The 23682-nt window shown below is 44.9% G+C and overlaps 1 protein-coding gene across 1 annotated transcript in view; it reads right to left on the minus strand.

Moving 5' to 3' along the window:
- Positions 1–22577, minus strand: part of SLCO2B1 (solute carrier organic anion transporter family member 2B1) — an 88063-nt gene extending 65486 nt beyond the window's left edge. The window contains exons 1-2 of the mRNA XM_036745934.1: positions 22439–22577; positions 22115–22229 (exon numbers count right to left, since the gene is read on the minus strand). The gene's annotated coding sequence lies outside the window, so the exon portion shown is untranslated. The remainder of the gene's footprint in view (positions 1–22114; positions 22230–22438) is intronic.
- Positions 22578–23682: the final 1105 nt, after the last annotated feature.

Consider the following 23682-nt stretch of genomic DNA (forward strand, 5'->3'; position numbering starts at 1 on the left):
GATCCCAGTTTTAGCCTCTGTAAAATGAAGAGATTAGAGTAGATGATCTCCCTAATAACTGTCATTTCTACAGTATTTAAGTTTTCATCAGTACTTTCCTCATAACTCTGTGAGGCAGGTAGTGTATTATCCCCATTTTACAGAGGAAGGTCAGAGAGGTGAAGTTACTTGTCCAGGTTCACTCAGCTAGCAGTGTCAAGATTTAAATCCAACTTTCCTAGATCTAGCATTCTTCCCAACCCACCAGCCTGCTTCTCTGTTTTCTGAATATTCTTCCCTGATTTCCATATATTTATTTAAAAATATGCTTACTATCTGTGTGACCCTGGGCAAATCACTTAACTTTGCCTCAGTTTTCTCATCTGTACAGTGAATTGCATAAGGAAATGGCAAACTACTTCACTTTCTCTGCCAAGAAATGGGGTCATGATGAGTCAGACGAACTGGAAAATGACTGAACAGCAACAAAAATAGTTCTATTTATCACTATTTTTGCTATAAGTTTGTAACATTTACCAATAATTGGTGTTGAATCATACTTTTACAATTTTCAAAGAGCTACCACATCCCTGTGAGAAAGGTAGAAAGAAGGCTTCTTATCTTGATTTTTGTAGATGAGGAATCTGAAGCTCAGAGAGGGGAGGAGACTTCCCCAGGGACACACAGCCAGCACATTATAGAGCTGGTACTCAAATTCAGCCCATAGCTCAGTCTTCTAGAGAGGCAGCATGGGTTAAGGGGAAGAATATTTGACCCAGAGCCAGGCAACAGGGGTTCAAAGCCTGTCCCTGACTTCTCCTAGTTGTGTGACCTTGGGTAAATCAACTTCCTTTTCTGGGACTCAGTTTTTCACCCTTGTAAAGTTCAGCCTCTGCTTCCTCTGCTTTTTAAGCACCTTCTACATGCAGATCATCATGCTTGAACCAGGAGAGGCAAAGTTTAGGTAAACAAGATAAGGTCTTTGTCCAGAGAGTATGAGAGGATGCAATACAAACATAGATAACTCTGTTATACAGTAACATGCTATGGGGGTGGGGCGGGGAGGGGAGAAAGGTGAAAAATGAAGGATTATGGGTGGGAGGCACTTGGAAACCATGGAGCATTAAACTTCTTGTAATTATCCTGTACAGAAATAAGAGGAGATGTGTATTAGAAAGGGATGGGGTCATGAACTGAAACTGGTGATAAGAGAGTGAGCAACAAGCCAGGAACCAGCTAACCTAGAGAACATGACTGAGTCCTGCTGCTTTAAGAAAAAGGATGTAGTGGAAAGAATACTAAAGTAGGGGGTCTGAAGAACTGAGTTTGAATCCTGGATCTGCTGCTTACTAGCTGTGTAACCCTGGGCAAGTTGCTTGACATTTCTCTGCCTTGGTTTCCTCAATTGTAAGTGGAGACAATAATAGCACCTATCTCATTGGATTGTAAGGAGGATCAAGAGGTATATTAGTGCTTAACACAGTGAATGGCATATGGTAGGCTCTTAATGCTTATTTCCTCCCTCTTTTCTTTACTTCCTCTTTTTTCCTTCCTTTTCCCCTTTTCCTCCTTCCTTTCTTCTTTCCTTCCTTCCCTCCTTCCCACCTTTTCTCTTTCTTTCTTCCTTCCTTTCCTCCTTTTCATCCTTCCCTCCCTCCCTCCTTTCCTTCCTTCCTTCCTTTTTTCTTTCTTTCTTTCTTTCTTTCTTTCTTTCTTTCTTTCTTTCTTTCTTTCTTTCTTTCTTTCTTTCTTTCTTTCTTTCTCTTTCTTTCTTTCTTTCTTTCTTTCTCTTTCTTCCTTCCTTCCTTCCTTCCTTCCTTCCTTCCTTTCTTTTTTTCACCCATCCTTCCCTCCTTGTAATTGTGTGAACCAAATTGACTCCACCTTGCGACTGAATTCTGGATCTAACTCAATTCCCTTTCTATTCAAAAGTCCAACTTGTGTGTGAAAGAAACTATATTCAACTGTGGGAATTGGAAGAAAGCCTTATTGTATTGTTTGAACCTATCCCTGCATGACTGGGAAGCTGAACCACCTCTAACTGTTGCATAGAGACCCTCAACTTAGACCTAGGTTATGCTGACCAGAAACCTGGTCCGAGCCAAAGATTGATGTAAGGAATTTTCTCGTCATTGTCATCATTCTCATCATGTCTTGCCTGAAAACTGGCCCCATACTGGTCAATCGGCTATTGTTTCCATGTTCCTTTAACTAAGTACAGACACTCGGGGGAAGCCCTGATGAAAACTTGATCCATTTTTCCTGATTTCAGGGAACTGCACCTGTCTGCTCTCCCCCTCCCAACTCAGAAAGCCCCTAATCTTTTCTCCAATTAGAAACCAGATTACTTAATCTTGAGTCTTGGTTTTTGCTGTTGTTCAGTCCTGTTTGTCTCTGCGTGACCCCATGGGGTTTTCTTGGCAAAGACACTGGAATGGTGTGCCACTTCCTTCTCCAGTGTTCCCATTTTACAGATGAGGGACTGAAGTCACTTGCCCAAAGTTACGCAGCTAGTAAGTGTCTAAGACTAGATTTGAACTCAGGTCTTCCTGATTCCAAGCCAAGTACTCTATTCACTACTGTATCCTAGTTTATATCCTGTTAAAAATTGTTTTCTTTTAACGCATAAAAGTCTGTCTCCCCCTGTATTGAGGGTTCAATGCCAAGCTGAGGCCTGGTCCCAATTTGTTATGCAATTGGCATGCGTTACTTAATAAATCCATACGCTTGGAAGTGCAAACCTTTGTTTCCTCAGTTATTTCAGATTTCACCCTCCTTTCCTTCCTTCTTCCCTCCCTCCTCCCCTTTCTTCCTTCCTTTCATGAAATAGAAAAGGTAATCTCTGAATAACCAATCTCATGGGGCTGTTGTAGGGACAATGCTGCATGCACCTTAAAGTGCTCTCAAAATGAGCTGTTTCTGTTATTATTATTGTCAGGATTGCTAAATTCATCCATGTGGGACACTTCCAATGTGAAACTGCCCTCCACCAATGCAGATGACCTCATCTGCTACTCTCTTCGTGCTCAGAGATTGTCTGGGGGTTACACGACTTACATGATCACCCCACCAGTGAATGAGAGGCAGCACTTGGACATCAGGCTTCCTGACTTTGAGGCTGGTGTTCTACCTACTCTGCCATGACATTTCTCATTAATTATTATCATTAAAACACAATCAAACTGGCTTTGAGCTGGCAGCACCTGCCCACTCGTTGCCTTGGGTCAATCTGACACAGGGTATGAGGGCAGAAAGTGGAGCCAAATCCATGAAGTCATGGGACTCTGAGCTTGGGGTTCCTGGGCCTAGAGCACAAGCCAGTCATCAGGGATGGAGGGAAGAATGAGCCTGAATGGAAATGGGAGGATGGAGCTTTTAGCCAATGGAAAATTCCCATGGCTCAGAAAGACCCCATGCCCCAGGGTGGGGGTGGGGGCAATAAGAGCTGGACCCCAGTGAGCCCTCAAGGCTAAAAGTAGCAAAGCTGACCTCTCAGCCAAAAATCCACTACCTGCCCTCCTAAGGCTGGATGGAGGGGAAGGGACCCCTCCCCAATATCTGCCCATCACTTTCCCATTTTCCCAGCTCTCATCCACCCCAACCCCCCCCACCCCAGCCCCCTAATCATTGGCTAATGTCTTCCACTGCTGTCCTCAGTCAAAGGCCTGACTTAATTAAAAATTTCCACTGTGACTTGGAGCTAATCTAATAGACCACTTATATGGTCTCTTCCTGGGGGATAGATTCCAGGGTCTGAGAGTACAGGAGGATAAAAGGGAAGAGGCCACAAGAGCTGTCAACTAGTTAGCACACAGTTCAATCAGTTGAAAAGTCAGTCAGTCATTGATTCATCCAGTCAATCAATAAATCAGTCATCAATAGTCAGTTAGCTGGTCCACCTAGCAGCTTGTCCCTGGTACTTTCGGTGTGCAAATCCTCTATCATGGGGTTGGAGGAATCATGGGTAAGAGTTGGCTGGCAAGAAAGCCAGAACACTCGAAAGCCTCCCAGCTCTGCCCTTCTGGGCCCAGAATCATCTGACCCAAGGTTCCTAGGAGGGAGCATCTCTGGGCAAGGAGTCAGTGCCCTGCTCCCTAACTTGGTTATCCATCTGGAAAGCCCCAGACTCTTTGCCAAGTGTATTTGATCTGGATTTTACAGCTTCTCAGCAAAACAACCTCTGAGGCCTCATGCACTAAGCAACTTCCAAAGGAAGGCCACCCTATGCATCCCAGCGAGCTGCCAGATAGCCATTCTTTCAGTCTCTCAGTCAATCATAAGTCAACAAACCTTTATTAAGGGCTTGCCATATGCCCCAAAGGGCACTGTGCCAAGCCCTGGGGACACAAAGAAAGGCAAGCTTTCCAGGAGCTCACAGTCTAGTGGGGAAGATAATGAGGAAACAATCAGGTATAATTAAGTTAGATAAAAGATAGATTAGAGATAATCAACAGAGGGACACTAGCATTAGGGGCATAAGGAAAGGCTTGTAGAAAATGGGAATTTATCTGTGACCTGAAAGCCAGGGAAGCCAGGAGAGATGAAGAGGGAGAGCATTCCAGGCATGGGGGGACAGGCAGAGAAAAGGAATGGAGGTGGGAGATAGAGCATCTGGTTCAAGGACCAGCAAGGAGGCCAATGTCTCTTTATCAAATAATACGTGGAAGGGAGCATAGGATATAAGAAGATTGGAAACGTAGAAAGAGGCCAGATTGTAAAGAGCTTTGAAAGCTAAATGTAGGATTTTCTATTTGATCCTGGAGGTAGTAGGGAACCATTGGAGTTAATTGAATAGGGGAGGTGACATGGTCAGACCTGGGATTTAGGAAGATTACTTTGATAACTGAGTAGAGAATGAAGTGGAGTGAAGAGAGACTTCTTTTTCCACTCCATATGAGAAGAGGGCATCATTAACAGGATGGCAAAAAGAAAGGGAAAATTCTTGAAACTGGGAATGAGCAAATGATGAAATGTCTTGGGGCTGGTCTGGGTTGGGTTGGTGGGGTTGGCATTGGGGATTCAAATTTGGAGAGGATAGGGCAGAGTCTGCCTTATGCCAGTGATCAAGAAGAGCTGGGTAGCTTGGTAATCAGATAACAGGAACCTCGTGACTGGCTTTACCCCCAATAAGCAGAAATGTCCCTCTCCCAAGCTAGGTGGCACAGCAGACAGAGCTTGGAACTTGGTGTTAGGAAGATCTGCGTTCAAATTCTATCTCAGATACTTAAAAGTGATGTGACCCTGAGCAATTCAGTTAATCTCTCTATGCCTTGGTTTCCTCATTTGTAAAAGTAGGGATAATAATAGTACCTAACTCACAGCATTGTTGTGAGAATCAATTAAGTTGACGTATATAAAATACTTCACCAACCTTAAAGTGCTATGTGAATGCTAGCGGTCGTCATTACTATTTTTGTTATTACACATATTATAGGAGTAATAGTGAGGTATAGTGGAAACAGCCTTGAAATTGGAGGCAGAGGACCTGAGTTTGAATCCTGCCACCGCTACTTACTACCTATGTAATCCTGAGTATTTGTCTCATCTGTGAAAATTAAAAGACTGGACTTGGTCTCCTCCGGTTTTGATGTTCTATGAGACCAAAGCTGAGGCCCGGAGAGGGGAAGTAATTTACCTCGGCCCAAGTCTCTTTATTCCTGGCCCTGGCCTGATTCCACAAGCTCTAGGGCTTGAAATCATCGTAAGTGATTGTAAGGACTATTAAAAACAAAACAAGTCTTCTCCTTCCGCCCACCCTCCCTTTCCCGTGCCAACCACTTCTCAAGAATAAGATCAAGTTGGGCCAGGGGGAGGAGAGATTTATGGCCTGGGCTTCGGGAACTGGGAATTAGGGAACTTTTAAGAGAAGCTGATGTCTCCTTGGCGTCAAATGCAGATACTGTCTGGATCCTTCCCATCACCAAAGGCCAACTTCATTTAAGTCATGTCTCTGTCTCTCTTCCACCTCATCAGCCTCCTTACCCTAGTACTTAGCTCAAATTTCAGGTACAAGGGTGGAAAGAGGACTTGGCTTCTCCTTCTGCTGTGTGTGTGTGTATGTGTGTGTGTTTGTGAGTGTGCATGTGGTATAAAGCCATTTATTTCTTGTTCCTTATCCTCACCTTAGCATTTACTCATTCAGTGCTCCTTAGCATGGATGCTGGTTTCTCTGGTTCTGGGTCAGCAGCTGACCACTGAGGAGGGGGCGGGAAACATCTAAGAAATGGGTCCGACTAGAGGGTGGAGGTGATGTGAGTCCTGATCCAGTGACCTCTCATCTAATGAAGCCCATCTGAATCCTACAATGGAAAAAGTCCTAGGCCTGGACTCAGACTTGGGCTGTAGTTCTAGATCTGTCACTAACTTAATGTGTTTTTAATCTCTTCCTCCTCCTCTTCTCCTGTACCTTATCTCCTCTCCTCTTCTACTCCAACCTCTTCTATGCTCTTCCCTTTCCCCTTCTCATCTCACCTCTTTTCTCTTCTTCCTTCCAATTCCCACTCCTGTTTAACCTAAGGCAATTCACTTAACCTTTTTTGCCTCAGTTTCTTGATTTATAAATAGCAAATGATTCCAGTATCTTTGCCAAGAAAACCCCAAATGGGGTCATGAAGAGGCAGAAATGACTGAAAATGACTAAACAAACAATTTTTTGACATAGCTAGATGACTCAGTGGATGAGCACTGGGCCAGGAGTCAGTAAGATCTGAGTTCAATTCTGGCCTCAGACACGAGCTGTGTGACCCTGGACAAGTCACTTAACACTGTTTGCCTCAGTTTCCTCACCTGTAAAGTGAGCTGGAGAAGGTAATAGAAAACTACTTCAGTACCTTTGCCAAGAAAACCCCATGAACAGTATGGGTGTGCTATGGTTCACAGGGTCATGAGTCAGACACAACTGAATGACTAAACAATAAATATTGGACTAGACAGTGTCTGAGATCCTTTCTAGGTCTGAAGTCCATGAACCTAACAGACAATGTGATCTTGGACAAGATTTTCCCTTCCCTTCCCTACTAAGCCCCAGTTTCCTCTTCTCTAAAAGCAGAGGTTGCTCTTTTCCCAAGAGGACCTTCCGTCAATTCCTCCTGAGCAACATCCCTTGCATCAGCCTCCTCCCTTCTCTCCCTGATCTTACAGATTCTCATTATCACCTGCCTAGACTATTAAAATAGCCTTCCTCTAGAGAGAGCTTCCTGCCTCCACTGGCTCCCACCTCCATTCTAACTTTGATCCCTATGGCAAAAGAAAATGCTGATGCAGAGATTCCATCATGTCACACTTCTCAAAAGCCTTCCGTAGCTCCCTGTCACCCACTAAATAAAGTTCAGACAGCTTTGTCTGGCATTCAAGGCTCCCTATGGTTGGTACCATCCTACCTTTGCAAACCTGTCTGATAGGATTCTCCTCCACAAGCTTAACAGGCTGAACTGGACCATGCTCCAACCTCTGCACCTGCATTTGTTCATTCAGCTCCTTGGGCCATGGAAGATCCTCTCTCTCTTCCTCTTCACCTGTTGGATCCTTCCTCTTTGTTGAAGACCCAATTGAAAAACCTTTGGGAAGCCTTCCATTATATCCCCTGGAGAGTAACAGACTTTCCCCCTAGACCCTCAGAAAGATTTTATTCACCCCTCTTTAATGTCATCCTGTGATACTAGATATTAGTCATCCATGTTCATGTCTCCTCCCCTGCTCAATTGCAAGCTCCACAAAGTCCCGGATAATGCTCTAAGAGTCCTCGTCCCTTCTGTCCTAAGGGTCCTTTCATCTCTACTGTTCTATGTCCTATGTTCTAAGGGTCCTTGTCCCTTCAAGCTTTAATAGTTTATGTTCCATGTTCTCAGGGTCCTTTCATCTTTAAGGTTCTATGCCCTATATTCTAAGGGTCCTTGTCCCTTTCAGTTTTAACTGTTTATGTTCTGTGTTCCAAGGGTCCTTTAATCACAAATGCTCTATGTCCTATGTTCTAAGGGTCCTTGTCCCTTCAAGCTTTAATAGTTTATGTTCTATGTTCTAAAGATCCTTTCATGTCTAATGTTCTATGCCCCATAGTCTAAGAGTCCTTGTCCCTTTCAGTTCTAACAGTTTGACTCTGTGTTCTAAAGGTCTTTTAATCTCTAACATTGTTTACCTTATGTTGTAAGTCTTTGTCCTTTCAAGCTCTAACAGTCTTGTGTTCTGTATTCTAATGGTCCTTTTTATCTCTAGTATTCTAAGGATTGTGCCAATACCAGGCTGAAATGGGACACTAGTCTTCTTCACCCTTCCTTCCCTCCATTCAGCTCCCTCAGGTGACTGAGTTCCTCTGTACCCAGAGGACCCTCTTCAGAGTTTCTACTTTTGACTTTCCCCAAGCCTTCCTCTCAATCTGGCCAACATGATAGCCAGTTCCCATGAGCCACTAGTCCCAGCTTGGGTTAATTTATATCTATAAGTATTTATTGAGGACCTGCTATGTGTAGTGTCTTATGTTGGGTCAAGCTAATAAAGAGACAAAGAAAGATAAGTCAATCTCTGCTATTCAGAGATCTTACATTTGAGTGAGGGAAATGGTGCATGCACACGCACAAGCCAACACGGTGTAGCACAAAGAGTGCTGGATCTAGAGTCAGAAGGCATGGATTCAAGTTTAGCCTATGAAACTATGCAATGATGTACAATTCAATTAGCCTCCTAGACCTTCAGTTTCATCATCTATAAAATGAGGATAATAGTATTTACCTATTGTCAAACTATTATATGAAAACATACATACAAGCTGGACTCTGAACTTGGGCAATAAAGTGGGCCCAGAATTGGACAGGAGGAAGAAAAGAAGGTAGGTTAAAGGCAGTGGATTATAATGAAAAGAGGATTGGGTCTGGGGTCTGAGAACTTGAGTTCAAATCCCACATCTGACGCTGAATACCTTTATAACCTTGGACAAGTCACTGAATCTCCATGAGCTCCAGGTTTCTTCATTTACTAAATGGAGGGATTGTATTAGATCACCTCTGAGGTCCTTTTATGATTATCATTAGGAAATTACACTGTAATTTTAGTGACTCCAAGCTTCTTTCTGCATCAAAAGCCCATCTGTAACAATAATCTTATGGTGACATTACAGGATTTCAATTCATGGAATACTGAGCTAGGCCTCCCAAGAATTGAAGCTGAGGGTCAGCCAAAAGGCAATAGTGTGTGTGTGTGTGTGTGTGTGTGTGTGTGTGTGTGTGCGCGCGTGCGCGTGTGTGCATGTGTGTGTGTGTGCGTGCGCGTGTGTGCATGTGTGTGCGTGTACGTGTGTATGTGTGTGTGTGCTTGTGTGTCCACATGGTGGGCATAAACAGCAAACCACACTAACAGCTAAGAATTGCATAAGAGAAGGGATGTAAAGGATGTCAGATGACCAAAAAGGAAAGGGGGGTGGTTGGTGGGGGTAATGTCTCAAGAGCAAAGGATAACTCGTGGGGAGCCTGTGTGTGCCATTAGTCTGTATGCAATATGAGGAGAACTAGAGGAAGGCCCCTAGCATCTTGGGCAGAAGTGTACATATCTCATCCACCCTCATAGTACAGGCACTCAGGGGCAGATGCCACAGGCTGCTTGAATACTTTCGGTAAAGATCCCATTCACTCCCATGGCTTTAATTATCACCTCTCTACTAATCCTTTTCCAATCCCTCTCCCTCCCCTGAGTTTGAGTTCCCCATGTCACCATTTGCCTGCCAGACATCTGGATGTCCCAAAATCACCTCAAACTCCATATGTCCAAAACCAAACTCATCTTTCTCACTAAACCGTCCCCTCCTCCCAATGCTGCTATTTCTGTTAATGGCATTAGCCCCTTCCAAGTTCCATAGACTAGAGATTTCAGAGTCCTCTTTTCCTCTTCCCTCTTTCTCAGCCCCAGCATCCAATCACTTGCAAAATCTTGTCCATTTTACCTCCATAATGCCCTTCATATCTAGCCCCTCCACCACCACTCCTATTAATATCACCCTAATGCAGGATCTCATCACCTCTTGGCCAGACGACTTCCCTCAACCCATTCCCTTGCCTCCAATATCTTCCTTCTGATTTACCTTCCACAGATGCCAGTTACCTAACTTCCCTCAGTTTCCTCATTTGTAAAATGAAAGGGTTAGACGAAATGGCCTGTGAGGTCCCTTTTTGTTCATTACCCATGTGACTGTCTTTGGGAAATTCTACACCTTCAATGACTGAAAACTCCTCCCTGAAACAAACCATTCATCTTCCAGCCTTCTCCTATTTCCATATATTTGCATTTTCCATCTTGGAGCCTAGAACCTACTCTAATCTCATCCCTAACTCCATTTGCTTCCTCATTCTAATTTTTTTCTCTTTCTAAGCCTCAGCTTATGTCCCCCTATACTATGGAATTTCTGATCTCTCCAGTTAGAAGTTATACCTCCCTCCCCAAATGTGTCAGGCCATTCTGTGATAGCTTGGGACGGCAGTCTCAGAGCTGGAGAGACCTCAGTGGCTGCATGGTCCAAGCCACACATGAAAGGAATGCCTATGAAAAATACAACCGACAAGTGGTCAGTTAGGCTCTGCTCAAAGACCTCATGTGAGAAGGAATTCATTGCCTCCTGAGGCTGCTCACTCCACTTTTGTGCAGTCCCAATGATCAGGCAGCTTCCTCTCCTGTCAAGCTCAAATTGGCCTATTTGCAGCTTCTACTGTTTTCTTCTTATTCCACCCTCTGGGGCTAAACTGAACAGGCCTAATTCCTCTTCTGTGGGACAGCCCTTCAAATATATGAAGATGGCCATCATGTCCAAGGCTCACAGCATAATAGATTTAGAGCTGGGGAGCACCTTCAAAATCATCTAAACCAACCCCTTCGTTCTACAAGGCCAGAGAGGTTCAATAACATTAACAAAGTCACACAGGAAGTAAATGGCAGAGCCAGGATTTGAATTCAGGCCCTGTGACTCCAAATCTAGCACTCCTCTGTATGGCCAAGAAAAAATATTCTTTGGAGTTGAAAAGAGGAGACAAAATATGGCTACCATTGAGTTAAAATTCAAGGAGGTAATAAGAAAGAACCTAGCTGCTGCTGGTAAATTAAAGTCATTGGACCCTGACAAATTAGATCCCTGGAAAAACAAATGAGTTTGCTTGCTGAGCCACTAAGAATGGCTCACCATCAGATGGTGGAGAACCTTACAAAACCAAAGAAGGGCAAGTGTCGTTTTGATTTTCAAAAGGGGAAGAAAGTGGAGCCTGTATGAGCCATAGGCCAGTGGGCTTGACAGTACAAATCCTCTTTCTAGTTTTGTTTTGCAGTCAACTTCTTAACCAAAATCTGTTCTTCCATGAAAATAATTTTGTCATTTTTGTCTCATTCTATGAAGCACATGATTGGTGTTTTGAGTTTCCTGGAATTTTTTCTTCACCTTTAGTTTCTTTCTCCAGTGCTGCTGATGGGGTTATGGGACCTGGACAATGCCTCTGGAAAGGAAAAGACCATGTCTCTAGAAACAACCCAATTCCTGAATTTTCCCTTACATTCCAGCAGCTCAGATCACTGGCATCTCAGCCCAAGGCAACTGGCCCACCCTAGCCCAACTAGATCACCTGATTAGCTTACTAGACATTCCTTTTACAGTCACTCTTGGCCCACCCCAGACTACTTGCATATATAGACCACTCCTTAATCCCATCTAGATCACCAGATTTAGCCTACCTGATATTCCTTTCACTGTGGCACCACTGTGGCACAATCCCACCCCAGACTACTAATCATTCCTTAATCCCATCCAGATCCTTCCACTGTCCTTTTCATGTATAATCACCAGTCTCACCCCCATTAAGTAGCAGGTTCACTAAGAACCCAGCCTGCTCCTGTTGGCATTACAATAAACTTTGCCACAGACTGCAAGATGATCTGAGTGCATGAATTCATTCCAGGCTGAAGCTGCCAAGGACCCTGACATTTCAGGGTTCTTAGCAACCCAAATAGTGTCAATGCCACCATATGGCATGGTTTCTGGTTCCTTCACCATCCTGGTTGCCCTTCTCTGGACACTGTCCAGCTTCCTAAACTGTGGCATCAAGAACACAGTACTCCATGTGTGATCTGACCAGGGCAGAGGACAGAGTTATCACCCCCAAGTCCTAGACACCCTATCATTCATAATATAACTTATCATTGCTTTAGATTTCTTGGCTATCACAGCAGACCTCTGATTTATATTGCATTTACAATTCACTAAAATTCCCAGATCTTTTTAAAGATGAATGGCTATCTAGTCAAACTTCCCCTATCTTGTACTGTAAAGATGATTGTTTAAACCTAAGCATGACTTTATGTTTATTTCTAGTAAGTTTCATTTTATTAGATTCCCCTGTGCACTTAATCACTGAGGTTCCAACTCAACTCATTAAGTCTGAAATTTCCCCTTTCATAACTCATACATACCTTGGGGGAAGTTAATTTAAATGCTAAATTGGCTGCTTGGTAGGGATTAATTTACAATTTAAACAGCAGACAGCCAAAAGTCAGGCCCTGCCCCTACTTAACTCTTTTATAGACACCCAGCAGGTTAGAGATAGAAGAGACCTTTGAACAGAATGTCAGAGTTGAAAGGGAACTTAGAAAAAAGGGATCTTCTATCTAGACTTTATTACCATTGTTCAGTTGTTTTCAGTCATGTCCAACTCTTTATGACCCCATTTGGGGATTTCTTGGCAAAGATACTGGAGTGGTTTGCCATTTCCTTCTCCAACTCAATTGTATATATGTGGAAACTGAGGCAAATGGTTTAAGTGACTTGCCCAGGGTTACATAGCTAGTAAGTGTCTGAGGCCAGATTTGAACTCACAAAGAGCAGTCTTTCTGACTCCAGGCCTGGTATCCACTGTGCCACCCTGCTGCCCCTCTATCTAGGCTAGAGGTTCTTGCTCTTTTTTGTGTCACGGAGACCTTTGGCAATGTAGAGAGGCCTATGAATATCTCAGATTGCGTTCTCTTAAAAATTCATAATTGAAGGAAGTGTAAAATTTCAGGTAAAGATTATTGAAAATAAAGATACGACTTTTCTTCCAGTTCAAGTTCATGGATGCCTGACCACAACCCTGGGTTAAGAACCTTATGTGTTAAAGAATATTAAAGATCTTATCTAATTATGACTTCATGTAAATTTTTTAAGGTCAATCCCAGCTCTGACACTTTAGGTTCTCATACCTCTAAAGAGAACTTGTCTCAGGATTAGAGAGATAAATAGATTGACAGACAGATAAATAGAGGAATAGATGATGGATTGATAGATGAATGGATAGACAGATGATAGTTAAATGGATAAAGAGATAGCTCTGATACATGTCTCAAACTTAACCTGTCCAAAACAGTACCTTTCCTTCAAACCCATGCCCCTTCCAAGCTTTCCTAATTCTCTTGAGGGCACCATCATTATCCCAGTCACCTAGTTTCATAACCTCATCCTTGACAACTCACTTTCCTTCACGCCATGCCTCCATCAGTTAGTTTCCCATCTATTCATTTCTATCTGCACAGCATCTCTCATAGTCTCTTCTCTCCACTCACGCAGCCACTGCCCCAGTTCAGGAATTAATATTCCATTACATTCAAATACCACAATTTGTCCAGCTACTCCCCAATTGATGGGCACTCATTTTGTTTCCAGGTTGTTTTTTTAACTGCCACAAAAACACTGCTAAAAATATTTTTGTGCATACAAGACCTTTCCCTCTGTCTTTGACCTCCTTGTGGTATATGCCCCATAGTGGTATTATTGGGAGTGGACAGTTTAGCTTCCCTCAGACCACAGATCCAACCATTTATACCTCCACAGAATGTCTCTTCCACAATCCCTCTTCAAGTCTTCATTACTGCTCACCTGGACTATTCCAAAAGTTTTCTGGTTGGGCTCCCTGCCTCAGGGCTCTCCTCATTCTAATCCATCTTCCACACTCCTGCTACAGTGATTTTCTTAAACCAAAGAACTGACCTTGTCACCTACCTAACTCCACAAACTCCAGTGGCTCTCAAATTGCCTGCAGGATCGAATATAAACTGTTATGCATTTAAAACACTTCACGATCTGGCTCCAGCCAGACTCTCAAACCTTATTCATATTCTGTCCTTCTACCCAACCCTTCCATGTCCTTCCCTTGGGACCAGATGTTCCCCTTGTCTGGAATGCACCACCTCCTCTCTCTCCACCTCTTTAAGGCTTCATTTTCCTCCACGACTCAAGCTAAGCACCAACTTCTATAGGAACCCTTTGCTGATCTCCCTGATTTGCTAATACCCAGCCTTCTCCCCATCATTTTGTATTCATTCTGTCTATATGTATGCACACATCTTCTCAGAGGCAGCTAGCTGGTACCATAGTGCACAGAGCCCTGGGCCTGAAGTCAGGAAGACCTGAGTTTAAATTTGACCTCAGACACTTATTAGCTGTGTGATCCTAAGCAAATCACTTAACCTCTATTTGCCTCAGTTTCCTCAATTGTAAAATGGAGATAATAATAGCAGCTACCTTGCTGGGTTGTGGTGAGGATCAAATGAGATAGCATATATAAAGTGCTTTGCATGGTGCCTAGCACACAGTAGGCATTTAATAAATGCTTAAATACTTCTTTCCTTCCTTCCTTTCCTTTCTTCTTTCTTTCCTTCCTTCCCTTTCTTCTTTCCTTTTTTCTTCCTTCCTTCTTTCCTTCCTTCCTTTTCTTCCTTCTTTCCTTCCTCCCTTCTTTCTTTTCCTTCCTCCCTTCTTTCTTTTCCTTCCTCCCTTCTTTCTTTTCCTTCCTTCTTTTCCTCTTCCCTTCCTTCTTTTCCTTCCTTCCTTCCCTTTTCCTTCCTTCTGCTTTTCCTTCCTCCCTCCCTTCCTTTCTCCCTCCCTTCCTTCCTTTTCCTTCCTTCCTCTCTTCCTTCCTTCCTTCCTTCCTTCCTTCCTTCCTTCCTTCCTTCCTTCCTTCCTTCCTTCCTTCATCTCTCAAATACAAGTTCTTGAGGGCAGGAATTTTCACTCTTGTTTTTATATCCCCAACATGGGGCAGGCACACAGTAGGTGCGGATTACTTTCTTGCATAACATCTCATATTTCTATAATGTTTTACAATTTAGAAAGCATTTCCTGAACACTGACCCTATGTAGTAGGTATGGCAAGTTTTTTCCCTTTTGGTTTTATTTACAGTTTTATTATTGTTTCATGAGCATTGAGAGAGGAAGTGATCTGCATGAAGCCACATTAGGACTCTCCTGAATGCAAGCCCATCCCTTTCCACTAAGAGGAACACACAGGTCTGGAGCAAGGCCAAAACTCATCTGCTTACTCCCTCTGGTATACAAAAGGCCATGGTAGGGGGTAGAAGTAGGGATAAAGAGGAAGCCTGGAAACTTGTCCATTCTGCAGCAGCTGTTAGGGGAAAGGAGGGAGGGGCTGGGGACATTACGGAAATTTCTTTTCAGTAGACCCACTGGGTGGTCCCACAGGAAGAGCAACGACCTCATTGAAGTCCTGCTGTCCCGCTGTTTCCAGCTGTTGCTATTTGGCCTGAAGTGGCCTTGGCAGGTTGTGGGGTCTGCGGAGAAATCACGCATTTTTTGGTAGTTTCCAGGGAAGGTCATGGAGCTGAGATCTCTAGGGCAGGAGGGGATTTTTACTTCTCTGAACCCTATCCCAAACTCAGCCACCCCCTTCCTGACCCATCTTTCCATCCACAAAACACAAGACATACTGAGGAGTGAGGGAGGGTAGAGAAAAGCATTCTGGCCTCTAACGTTGAAATTTTAGATTATTTTATCTTTTGGATTATCTGCCTTTTTTTTTGGAAGGGATCCATTTAGGGCTTACCCCAGGGAACTGATCATAGCTTCACACATTGTCCCGCCAATGCATCCTCACTCCTTACAAGACTCATCTTCTGAAGGACCCAATAAATGAAAACATTGGCTGATTGCTTTTTCCCTTATTGGGGGGATCAAGAAACTGCCTTTCTTTCTAGGGCTTACTGAGTCTGCCTCCACAACATCTCTTGAGTCTGCTACCTTCCCTCTACTCACACAGCTACCATCTTGGTTAAGGACCCTATCGCCTCTCATCTGTGCTGTTGAAATGGGCTCCTAGGTGGTCTGTCTGCCTTAAGCCTTTCCCTTCCTCAATCCATCCCTATGACAAACTGGCAAAGTGAAACTGCTAAAACACAAATCTGACCATGTCACTCTCTCACTCAAAACTTTCAGTGGCTCTCACCTCTCCCTCTACAAACTCTTCTGTTTAGCATTGAAAGCTTTTTATCATCTGGCTCCTAGGCTTATTATACATTATTCTTCTTCTCTCACTCTACAATCAAACTGGGCTCTTTGCTATTTCTTACACACAATATCCCAGCATCCGCATCCATGCATCTGTACACATTGGCCCCAATCCCAAGGCTCTCCCACAATGTCCTCCCCTTTCTTCCCCCAACTCTAAATCCTATTCTTCCTTTAAGGGACAGCTCAGCTCAAATCCAAGAAGTCAGGAAGGAAGGAAATAAATAAATGTTTATTAAGCACCTACTATGTGCCAGGCACTGTATAAGCACTTTGTCCGTGTTAGTTCAGTTGGTCTCCACAACAACTCTGTGAGGTAGGTGCTGTTACTATCCCCATTTTACAGATGCAGAAACTGAGGCAGACAGAGGTTAAGTGGCTTACCCAGGGTGAGAGAGCTAGTATTTGAAGTCACATTTGAATTCAGGTCTTCCTGACTCCAGGTCTAAGGCTCTATCCACTGAACCACTCAGCAGTGGAGTCATGAAAAGATAGTGTTAGGAGGGAACTTAGAGATCATCTAGACCAGGGGTGGGGAAGCTGAGGCCTGGAAGCCACATATGGCCCTCTAGGTCCTCAGGTGTAGCTCTTTGACTGAATCCAAACTGGATCTTACCCTTGCTCATAATCCTGCAATGAGTCTCCTTCCACAGGATTTCAGAATATCAGATTTGGAAGAGACCTAAGTATGAGGGGGTCCTCTAGATGTCGAGAGGGAAGGAGCTTTAGAATTCATTTAGTCCAATTCACATCATCTTACAGGTGAGGAAACTGAAGCCCAAGAGAGGTGAAGTCACTTTGGGCTTTTCCATGGCTCTCCCAGTAACAAAGTTCCTTCTCGGTCTCCCCCACCACTCTAAGCTTCCTTTTGTGTGTAGTCTTCCCTATTCCAATTGTAAGCTCCCTGAGGGAAAGGACCAGCTTTCTTTTCTTGGATTTGTGTAGCATCGTGCTTGGCACATAGTAGGTACTTAACAAATGTTTATTGACTGACTAACTGACTGACTGGTCCAAAGTAGTAAGTGGCAGTTAGAATTTGAATCCAGGTTGTCTGAATCTTTCCACTGAACCACAAATGTCAGAGGTGGAAGGTTAGAAGTGTCAAACTCACAGTGGCCCCCAACACTCCTGGGTGCATCCAACCACATTAAAATGTAATTGGGAAATGTTTAACAAAACAAATAAAAATATAATACATCTGTTGCTGTTCAGTCATGTTCAATTTTTTGTGACCCCATTGGGGGTTTTCTTGGCAAAGACACTGAAATGTTTGCCATTTCCTTCTCCAGCTCAATTTAAAGATGAGGAAACTGAGGCAAACAAGGTTAGGTGACTTATCCAAGGTCACACAGCTATTAGGTGTCTAAAGTCACATTTGAACTCAGGTCTTCCTGACGCTAGGCCCAGCATTCTAGTCACCGTGCCACCTAGCTGCCCTCAGTACAACACAGAAAATGTTAATTTGTGGTTTTCTATGTCATACCTGCAACCTAAAGGGATCCCTTCCTTTCGAGTTTGACACCAACACCTTAGAGCAGAGAAGATCCTAATGGGAGGGAACCCTAAAAGTCATCTAGTTCTACAGCTTAATTTGAGAGAAGGTAAAACTGAGGCACCAACCAGGCTGCACCCTCAGACGCCCCTGGGTTAGAAGCAGTAGGGACTGAAAAGACCTATCTCCTAACTTTGGGCCCACTCTTTTCTCACCACCTTGCCACTATCCTTGCTCTATTCCAACAGAAAGCGTGAAAGCATCCCTCTCTCGCTTTGTCTCTATAGGGTTGGACCAGATTCTCCCAGACTCCCGGCCACATCACAGGGAAAGGAAGGGCAACGGTTTGTACCAGCTGATCTGTCCGGTCGTCCACCCTCTTGTCAGTGGCAGAGAGAAAGAACAGAGAAGGGCAGGGACTCCTACTGCGTCACACAGCATGAAGGCCACTGAGAGACTGAAAAGAACCCTAGCTCAGTTTGCCAAGCACTTCTACATCCATGATGTTAGGACTCTTGTGAGGAAGTCACTTTGCAAACTGTAAAGTGCCCTGGATATTATAAATGCAAGTATGGCTCTTCACAGTTTAAAGTGTCTTCCTTATACAAAGGTAGTACAGGGAATAGAGTGCTGGACTTGAAGTCAGCAAGATCTGAGTTCAAATCCTGCCTTAGATGTTTCTATTATTGCTGTTCGGGCATCTTCAGTTGTGTCTGACTCCTCATATTCCCATTTGAGGTTTTCTTGGCAAAGATACTGGGGAGTGGTTTGCCACTTCCTTCTCCAGTTCATTTTGCAGATGAGGAAACTGAGGCAAACAGGGTTAAGTGACTTGCCCAGGGTCACACAGCTGGTAAGTGTCTAAGGCCAGATTTGAACTCATAAAGAGAGATCCTCCTGACTCCAGGCCCGGCCCTCTCTCCACCGCACCACCATTGGCTGTGTGTACCTGGGCAGCTCAGTGAGCCTAAATCTCGGTTTCTTCCTCTGGAACTGGGGATACTAAGAGCACCTACCTCAGAGGGCTAGATCAAAGGAGATAAAGAAGGTAAAGGGATTTACAATCTTTCCAATGCTCGCTAAAATTATTATTAATGTCCCAGGGAAGGAGGCAGGGCAGGAGTTATTATGCCCATTTCACAGAGGAGGAAACTGAGGCCTGCAGGGGACCTCACTGCAGGGGAGCCCCAGGTGACGCACTGACTAAGGGATAGAGTTGGGGCCAGAAGCCGTACCAACAACAGCCGTAAGAACCCTTCCCATCAGTACAGCACTCGTCAGCTCATTAGTAACAGAGACACATTGTGAACCCTGGGTCACCTAACTCCTAAGGATGTCAAGGCTCTTTCTGGTTTAGAACAAACTCCCTGTAAGTGCGGGGGACTTGTGATACGCTCCCTGGTGTGATGGCTTCAGGGAAGCATCGGAGCCTGAATCGGAAAGGGCCAATGCTGAGAGGAAGTACTTCTCCCAAGGGGGACATTTCTGCTGGGCCAGCAGCTCTCATTGTCTGAGAGAGGAAAGCCTGACCCCTGCCCAGGGCTTGGGAAGAGGGAAACACCAGGTGTCTGAACTGGAGGAAAGGGGGAGCCTGCTAGGAAGAGAATGGAAAAGAAAAACTCACTGACCAAGCATTTCCTGAGTCCCAACCACATCTAGGGTTGGGATTTGGGGAGATTGGGGGTGGGGCGGGGAGGAGAAATGGAGAACACCCAAAACCTTGACCTCAGGAGCTGCTCACCTGGAGATGACACACAACACACAAAGTCGCAATACCGGGCATCATAAGAGAGAGATAGACTCAGGGATGGGGAAAGTCAGGGAATGAAGGGATCTCAGAACTGGAATTTACATAGAGCTTTATGGTTTGCAAAATGTTTTAAAAATATCTCATTTATACCTCACAACAACCCTGGGATGCTGATGCTATTGTAATCCCTATTTTACAGATGAGGAAACTGAGGCAAAGAGGTCAGGTGACTTGTCCAGGTTCACACAGCTAATAACTGAGGCAAGATTTGAACTCAGGTCTTGCTGGTCTCCAGCCCATTATGCTATTTAACTGTACCCCAGAGAGCATCCCATACTTGATCATGGATCCCCTGTCGGTGTCCCCTCAAAGCAGTCATCTAGCCCTGCCTGCAGACCTGCAGTGATGGGGCCCTCACTATCATCTTCCTTCTCCACTATCTACCTACCTCCCATCTCCTCCTAGGCAGATAATTCCAGTTTTAGAGAGCTCCATTCTGATGGCGAAATGGAAAGAGCTCTGGGTCTGAAGTCAGGAAGACCTGAGTTCAAATCTGACCTCAGACTCTTACTAGCTGTGTGATCCTGGGCAAGTCACTTCACCCTGTTTGCCTCAGTTTCCTCATCTGTAAAACAAGCTGGAGAAGGAAATGGCTAAACCACTCTGGTATCTTTGCCAATAAAACTCCAAATGGGGGCACGAAGAGTCTGACACGACTGAACAAGCAACAACAGGAGGAAGTGTTTCTTTACATAGAGTGGAATTCATAACTGCAACTTTCCACCATCGTGCCTAGCCTTCTGGGGCCAGGCAGAACAAACCTGTTTCTTTTGCCTCAAAAGTAACAGTAATGATAGTGATGGTGACAACCTGACAATTATATATCGCTCCGAAGGTTCCATTCATTATCTCATCTGACGCTCACAACACACCTGTGAGTAGGTATTATGATATACAAGCATAACGAACCTCATCATGCACACAAGGATATACATTCTAATATAGAGGGATAATGACCCTCCTTGCACAAAGGTACAAAGTGCAGGTCTCTGAGAGGATCCCTGACTTGCCCAGGCTGACACAGCCTCCCTACATCTGAAGACAACTACCGTGTCCACTGTCCGCCTTTTATTCTCTAGGTTTAGATGGCTCCAGTTCTGTCCACTGATCAAGCAAGAGAAGGTGAACCTCTGCTCACCTGGAATCATTAGGGAGCCATCCTGATTCCACCCCCTGCTTGGTGACCTTAGGCAAGTCATTTGCCCCATGTGGGTCTCATTTGGAAAAAGTAGATGATTTCTAAGGTTCCTCTGGCTCTGAATCCCATGCCTGTGGGTCAGAGGGTCAAATGAGAAATTCAAATTCTCTCTGTTACTTACTAGCTGTGTATCTTTGGACAAGTCATTTTCTCCTCCCCTAGCCTCAGTTTACTCCTTTGTAAAATGGGAATAATCCCTGCATTTGTGCAAGCTTAATATGGCTGCTCCTATCATTAATACTGAGATTCCTAAAAAGCTTTGGACAGGAAAGTTGCACCGATCTCTGTCCACAGTCTCTGCACCCCAGCAACCCTGCCCTCCCACATCGGCAAAGGCTGCCCTTGAGTCTTACTCGAGTTTCTCTTGCTGCGGTTTAAAAGCACAATTTTCAAACCCTTGTTCTCCTCGGTTTCTTTTTTCCTGGCCCTGCCACGCTCTATAAATTCTGGGCAGGAAGCCTTCCCCTCTAGCTCTGGGAGGCAAGCTGGGCCCTGCCCTTGCTAAATCGGTTACAAGCTTCCCGTTGCAGGATGACTCCCAGCCAAGGTGTAAGTTCATCGGTATAACCTCAAGGGTGACTGCTTGGTTACCTTGGCCTCCGATCCTTTTCTCTTTCTGAGAAGCCTTTGTTCCCTCCACCATCCACCCTCCCCAGGTCCAGCTCCACCCGGGCTCTCCCTTCTCCTCCTCTTTTCCCATGAGTCCAAGGCAGTGAACTCTGGCACTATCTCTGAATTCTAGGTCCTCTTCTACATTTCAGTCGCAACATCACACCAGTTTTTCTCTTTATGCTATTTGGTTCACTCTGTTCCCCTCCCCCAAGTCCCAACCCCACCCCCGTCCCTGTCTCGGTCTCTCACTCTCTCTATATCTCTCTCTCTCTGTTTCTGTCTCTATCTCTATCTCTTATGCTACAGGGGAAATAGCACTGAACTTAGAGAGTCAATAGGTTGGTAAATCATTCCCCCTTCTAAGTCTCAGTTTCCCTCTTCTGTTAAAATGCACTAACCACTTTGCTAGGTTTTGCCCAAAGCAATCTGTACACTACAGAATTGTCTCCCTTTTTAAACTGTCTCTCCTGCCTGTCACTTTCCTGTTTTTAGCCCATCTCTGTCTTTCCTGTGTCTCTCTGCTTGTTTCTATCTCTCTGTGTCTCCTCTCTATCTGTCTTGTCTGTGCACGAGGGCACCTCAATAGTGAAGCAGGGATCAGCTGCCTTCCCACCTCCCTGCACACGCTAGTCCTCCCCCTCCCATCCCTGTGCCTTGCGTCTCCGAAATCCCCCTGCCCCACCTCCAGCCACTCAGGTCCTGCATCCTCCCCGCTCTTTCAACACTTACCAGAGCTTCGAAGTCTTATGCTGTTGGCATCGATCTGAACCTGTTAGGCTGCTCTGGGGTTATCTCTAGTGGAAAGGGCTTCACATTTACCTTGCTGCCTTTTTAAAGTCAAAACCTGTGTGAAGGAAAATGAAACTGTAATGGTGGGATTTCAGGCAGGGAGACAAGTGTCTGTCGAATCTCACAAAGGCAGCGCACCTAGGTGGCCCCCTCCCTTAGTAAGAGCAGCCTTACTCAATCTCACTCTCACTTTCTGCCCCCTTAGCCTCCACTTTTGGCCGTCACCGTATGTCCCTCTCCTTGTGCTTGTCTTTCTTTCTTTACCTGTATCTTTCTGTTTGACTCCAGTTTCTGTGTCTCTCTCCTTCCTTCTCTCTCTCCCTCTCCCTTCCTCTGTTTCTCAATCTCCCTCTGCCTCCCCAAGTTTGTGCTTCTCCTCTCATGCCCCTCCCTCTCGGTCTGGGACAAACTTCAGGCAGCCCAGTGGAGAAGGCGGGCTTGTGGTTGGGATGGTCCCACTGAGCGGCGGCCACACCCCTAGGGGTTGGCCCTCTCGACTCCAGCTCCCTTAGGCTCCCTGTCCAGCTCTCTGCCCCTGCACTTGAGCTGGTGCTCTCTTCTTTGAGGCAGGCAATGGAGAGGATGACCCAGGGAGGTCTGATCAGATCTGAGGGGACCGTGAAATGCCTTCAGTGTGAGGCCAGGTATAGAGGCACTGCTCTCTCTTGGTAAACAGGAGGTGTCTAAGTCTCTTTTCTGGATACCAGGTTCTTTTTAGCCCTGACAAGGTATCTCCATGCCCTACTCACTGAGCTGTCATCTTTCTCACTAAGCTCTTCTATCCATACTGAACACTCATTAAATCACTGAACCCCACCCCAACACTCCATTCCCATTTCTGTATCTGAGACACTATTCTCATCGATATCCCATTGTGCTGCTTGGCCATCATCCTGCCTACTGAGACCTCCATCATTGCTCTCACTGACATTCCATCCCTCTTAGCTCCCATCCCTTATGGAAACCCCAATAATGAACAATGAACCCTCATAGATATAACTGAGGACCCACCACCATTCTCACATTGAACCCTCAAACCCCTTACTAAGCCTTCAACATAAATCTGAGTCCCATTCCCCTTATTATTAACTTAATATTAATTAATCCCCTTTTTCTATGGGACCCTTCCTGTCTCTCACTCGCTTCTCATCCCTTCCCAAAAACCTCATGTATATCCCTGAATCTCAACCCCTTTACTCGAAGCTTATCCACTCACTTAGCCCCCAACCCATCACTGAGACCTAAAGGGATTTACCAATCCTTAACCCCCTCTGAGAGCCCTTTGGTTCCTTATTGAGATATCACCCCTCTTCCTGAGATTTCATCTTCTCCCAGCTCTCATTCTCTTAATAAACTCTCCTCCCTTCATCCCCCTTCTTTAGCCCTCATTCTCTGTACTAGGACCCCTTCTTATCTGCTAGCCCCATCTTTTCACTGAGCTCTAACCTCCTCACTGAGGCTCCATTCCCACCACTGCACCATCAGCCCACTCCATGTGGACCATTCCC

This window comes from Trichosurus vulpecula, chromosome 2, assembly GCF_011100635.1.
Source record: "Trichosurus vulpecula isolate mTriVul1 chromosome 2, mTriVul1.pri, whole genome shotgun sequence".
Taxonomy (NCBI): domain Eukaryota; kingdom Metazoa; phylum Chordata; class Mammalia; order Diprotodontia; family Phalangeridae; genus Trichosurus; species Trichosurus vulpecula.